Source organism: Gavia stellata, chromosome 25 (assembly GCF_030936135.1).
Source record: "Gavia stellata isolate bGavSte3 chromosome 25, bGavSte3.hap2, whole genome shotgun sequence".
In the NCBI taxonomy this organism is placed as follows: domain Eukaryota; kingdom Metazoa; phylum Chordata; class Aves; order Gaviiformes; family Gaviidae; genus Gavia; species Gavia stellata.
The window spans coordinates 3,793,034-3,799,033 of NC_082618.1; positions in this window are offsets into that span (position 1 = coordinate 3,793,034).

Sequence of the window (6,000 nt, forward strand, 5' to 3'; positions counted from 1 at the left end):
AGAAATAATGTAATTTTCATCACAAAGACTGTTCCCTATCCATAAGCCCAAAGGCAAGTGGATTTTCAGAGAAATTCAGCATCCATTAAGTGAAGGCCTTCTGAAATTTCGTCCTCTGATACCACGTTTGTCCAAATGACCTACACAAGAGCAGACCGGCAGTGGAAAGCTTGGAATAGCTCTTTTTTTAAAGTCAGTAAATTGTCGCCAATCTTTCATCTGAAGATGAAGCTCCTCTTTACAGATGAAGTAAATGAGTCATGGAGAGAAAAAATAACCTATCTGTGATCATCCAGCTGAAACAGGAATATGTTGGTCGACATCTACGTTTCAGTGTCGAACATCTACAACTAAGCATGACCAAAAGAAAGTAATACAGCAAGATAAAAGCACGGAGAGACTGAAGCGAGATTTGGCACTGATGAGTATAACATCTTATTCTGGGTGGATGGGGAACAACACAGCAAAGCCCCAGAGGTTAAGTAGTGGATAAGCCGTTCTAAGCAGCCATCCCATCCCAGCACAGTACCACATATTTATTTTCATTTTCTTTGTTATTGCCCTAACGCTTGTTGCTTGTCTGAATTGAGACTAAAGATCAGGCTGTCCTTTGCTTAGCCCATTTTTTTTAAAGATCGGGGCAATTGACAGTTGCACTTAGCCAGGCTTGCACAAATAAAGGGACTTTTATGCCTACTGACCTCAAAGGTGAGCAAACATCACCTATATTTTGTAGACTCAGGAATCGAAATTGGGAGGAATGCATTTATCTTCCCAAGGCCCACTCTAACGCAGCAGCACAGCTGGGTGCAGAGCCTAGGTGGCCAGACTCAGGGCATTATCACGTTGTACCTCACTCAGTTCATGCATTTCTTTTTATAGATATTCAAGTCAGAGAAGAAAGCCAGCCTTAGAGTTCCCAGCACGGTGTCCTATACCCTATTCATCAGGTGAAGCTGCAGCCTATTTTATAAAACCTCTGGTAATTTTCTGTATACCTCCATGTAGCTCAGTGTATCCTCAGGAAAATATCGCAAATAAAAATTAACTTCTGACTCGCTGACTATTTTTCACTGTATGTCAAAAAATTATTCCCCTCTTCTGCTGCTGCTCCAAGTACATGCCACCAGACTTTTCCCATTGTTGTCAGGGGTGTGAAGGTTTATTGTTTTCTCTGATCTGGTCGAACAGGGTCTGTAACAAATTGGAGCCAGCCTGTACTTTATGAAAAAAAGCTGTCTATTTCCCTGTGTTTTGGGCCCTGACACAAATACCATTTCAGACCAAATAGAAACACCAGATGTTTTCTACCAGAGCTACAGAATGTGCAGTGCCTGTGAGAGTCCCGTTTCCTTTGCATGAACTAGAGTGTGTTAGATCAAAGGTGAAGGATGGGAGCCAGGATGAAAAAGCTTCCTATCTGTGCCTAGAACTTGAAAAAAGATTTCAGTACCTACAACCGAATCTGTGTTTATTGGAGAAGGGGAGGGAAATGAGCTCCAATTTTGACACTTAGAGAAAAGCCAGACTTTTAAAATGTCTTCAGCAGGCAATGCATAGAGCTGGCGTGGACAGCTGCCTGACTGTGGGCACTGACCACTAAAACATCCAGTCCTGCCACTTCAGGTTCTTAGCCTTTAATTCTACAGAAAAGCAAAGCTATCCCCAAAAAGGCACTGACACTGTAATTTAACGTAGGGCACACTTTCCCAGAAGATCCCAAAGCACACATGAAACAATCTTCATAACAAGTTGCAGATGAGAAAATTGAAGCATAAAGTAGTTTACATGACTTACAGTCCCATGCAGGGTCACCTACAGGCCACTAATTTCCAGACATTAAAGCAGCCGATAAGCTAGTTGCTCCCAGCCAGCTTTGCCTACTGGGTGAGACGTAAGCCTACGTTAATGAGCTCTGCTGGCTCCATACCAAGGTGTGGAATATTAGCAATTTTCTTGTGTAAGGCAGAAGTACGGAGAAGGCAGGAGGCCATCCACAGCACAGCTAGCTGCGCTCTACTTCCCGCAAACATATGTATGTTTTTAATAAGGAGAGGTTTCAACCAAAGACCCTGACCAACCTAACTTAAATACCACAGTAACGAGCATAGCATAAATACTCAGCTCAAAACCCACAGCACATCTTGTTTCAGCATTGATTGAGGGGAACGGGCTGCTATCCTGTCTCTGGGAGAACACTGGATGGTAATTAAACTGCATTTTGTTCTCTTCCCACAGAAATGTCCATGCAACAGAAGCATGCTATTCTGGTACAGAGGAACTATCTACCCTTTTAGAATGTCAGTTTTCCCACCATAGTGTGTTTCCACCATCAACCCATTCAACCATCCACTGATCCCAGCTGTCATTTTTCAGTATGACTTTAAAAGGTTTAAAGAATTGGTGTGATGTCTTTATAAAAAGGAGATTATTTCTTTATGCAGAAATAATATGCCTTGTGACAGCAGAGTAGCAAGATGCCCCAGAAGACCTCACCCACCGACTGGATATTGCTGCAGTGATTGCCAGGCAGAAAGGGCAGTCACGACTCCCCAAAATCCCAGTTTTACTAAAATGAATATAGAAAGGTTGAGAAAGCCTGACCCTTTGCCAGGTGTTTGTTTTCATTTTAAAATATTTATTATGAAAAATCCTTTACAATGCAGATTTCGTTGGTCAAATGCTATGATATAACCCAGATCCAGGAACTTGCACACCCTTCTTCAGTTTCCTGCCAATTTAGTTTTACTAATTGCACTACATAAATTGTATTATATGTTCCAGTAAGGAAGAACCACCACACGAATGCTGCCAGTGTGGCTTTCTATAGCACACTGTACTGGGACACATGAAAATTGGACTCTAATCTAATTTCTGGTTTTACTGCTGGTGTAAAATGGAAACTCCCTCCATCTCAACAACTGTTTTCATTAACAATGAAAGAGGAACAATGATACCGACCTGATCTGTAAAGTGTTTTGAGTTGACCAGACACGTTAAAATAGCGTATGCTGCCTACTGTAATATTTGTCTCAGTCCTAAATACTCACAGACAAGCTCAATGAATGCTGCAAATGCTCAGTCTTTCTCAGCCCTGTCAGAGCTGACAACTAGCCTTGATCTTCAGGGTGCACTACAGCCACTAACCCGACAGTCCTCACAGCGCCCACAAAGCACATGCTTACTCCATTACATAACGAAAGGCTTGCAGACACACAAGAACCGTGCTTAGAAACAGGGGACGTGGTAACTATCCCCAATATTCTTGACAAGACTGTGCTACGTGTCCCTCTCTGCAAACATCAGGGCTCAGTCACGCCAGCGTGCACTGCAGTCCTAGCTTGAGACAACGCAAATGCACTATACATGTTTTGGATTTGGCTGGTGGAAAATGCCAGCTTCCTAGCTGTGAAGATAGAAAAGAAAGAAAGGAAAGGAGGTAAATTGTGTGTTCTTCTACCCTCTTTAGAAGAAACAGAATCTGAGGACAGTGGCAACAAATATAAAGTTAACAAGTGGAACAATACAATGAAGGTAAATTAACCTGTGGAACCCAATGCCAGAATATATTAAAGGTAATTAAGATAATTATATTGCAGCACTAGCTATGTTAATTCTAATTAGAACAAAAAAGTATGAGACAACCCTTAACTCTTGATGAAAAATAAACTTCTCTGAACAGACTCTGTAATTGTTTGATACCGCACTTAAGGTTTGCCTCTCTTTTCTTTGAGCCTGCGATAACAGTCAGCTTCTCAGAGGGGATGTTCACTTGAAGAGGCTTCTGGTCTGTTCCAGTAGGTAATTTGCCTGTACCTTTCATTTTATATTCTTTGCAATGCATCTAAGAATGCTTGTGGCAAAAGAACAGAAATAGAGGATTACTATCCGAGACACTTATTGAAGAAAGGAAATAAGAAATTAATAGAGCCTTTTTTTGTGAAAAACACTTAGAAATATGAATTAAGCCATGTCACACCCATCTAGCATGCAAATTGTATGTATAGCGGAAGAGAAGAGATGAAGATATTTACCCACTGGGCTTAAAATGTCATGGAAACAGCTGCCCTCCCTAAAGACTGAAAATTCATTTCCTTGTTGTATACAGGAAAGTATGGTAGAGAAACCCACCCACTCATATCCATGCCTGTGTATCACACCAAAAGCTGTGATATTTAAGCAGACTATAAATACTGACCAAAAAACCTAACAAATGATCCCATTGTGTTGGGTTTTTTTTGCAGCTGGGGTTGTTTTAAAAGATTACTAATACTTTGTGAGACCAAGGTTGTAAAACAAAGCTGTGACCATATTGCAGTTCCAGAGAAAATTGCCTTGAGAATGACATACTGCAGTGACCTTCAGGTCCCGATAGTCAAGGAGCTGAAGTCTGACAATTTCCCCAGTTACAATCCCCAGCTCTTGCAGATCCCCCTTCACAGGGCTTACATGACCAACCTGGGGAAGAACAGCCAAGGAGATTTGTAACGCAGGGCTCTGCCCTGCAGTTGTTTCCATAGAAAATAAAGAGGCTGTTAGATATTAACCCCTGTAAACAGCACTCCAAACTTGCAGGGCAGTTTCACTCTCCCTATCCCCACATTGCAAAAAACCCACATAGCTATATTTAAAGATCAGTGTGCGTACCTGGTAGAATCTAAAAAGTACGTAAGCAGGTCAATCTGGGCAGCAGACGAAAAGAAACTAGGACCTTGTTGGATTCATTCCATCATTGCTGCCTTGAGACTGTATTGTTTTGAGATGTGGTGTGCATAAAAAACATTGTAAGCCTGTATCACAGAAGCAGACAGAAGGGTGAAATACTTCTCCCGTACCAGCGTAGGCTTGAAGGAGGCAGGTGTCATTCCCAGCACAAAACAAGACCTGTCCCACAACAATTTTGGCATTTGCTTTCACAGGAACTGTGCCTGCAGACTGCAAAGCCACGGGCTTAGCTAGGATGTGCTGCCACCCAGCTCTGCTGGAAGCCAGTCTCTGCAGCAGCAGATTATTTGCAATCATTTTCCACCTCCACAACCCTCTGGCCTACAACAGGCTGTATGATTATATGAATGAGAAAGATGTTTTTGTCACCCATTGCAATGAAATCGCATCCAAGCACCCGGTGCTGGGAAGCACATCATGCTCCCAGTCTGCTGATTTCAATGGGAAACTGAGGCCCCAATTTAGCAAAAGTCGTAAGTGCAGGTTTAACTGCACGTGCAGGAGCCATCCCTGTGAAATTAATTAGACACATCACAAAAGTCAACTCCATACCAAGTGTACACTGTTGTACTGTGGCTTGCAGGTGCACAGCCCCCTATCAGGATCAGGCCTTTCCCTGCATTACACTGTTTTGAGACACCAGAACACAGGTGCAATGGGATGCCATTAGAGACAGCACTGAGCTTTTAGTTTCTAAATCCTTTATTTCCTCAAGAAGGATCCACTTTGCTGCAGCATTTGATTTTCCAATTATATTCCTGCCTTTTACCCTACTTTCCAGATGCATGAGGAAGTCAGATGCCTTGCTCAAGGTTACACTGACTGATGTATTGGGGAAATAAAGACTATTTCTGGCAGCTGAGATGTCTTTTCAATCATTCATTTCCATAAAATTCCAGTTCTAATAAACCAATATATAACCTACAATCCTGCCAGATGAGGTGTGTCTAGTTCATCTGTACTGCTTTCGCTCGATGTGCATGTGTATGCACACTACATTCTGCAGCACCTTTATTATGAGGTTATTTTCAATAAGTAATACTACTATTTCCATTCTGAGATGAGATTTACTAAGCACGGTTGTGTATATTACAATGCACTGAAACAAGGGACGTTCATAAAAGGCATTTTGCTGTATTCTGGTTCTCTTGTGTCAGCCCTTCACATCCACTAACAGTTAAGCCCAATGAAGCAGCTAACTGATAAACCGTACAATCAAACCCATTCATATAGCTGCTATACATTCATTTTACAACGAAGATTGTGTGTGCAGCT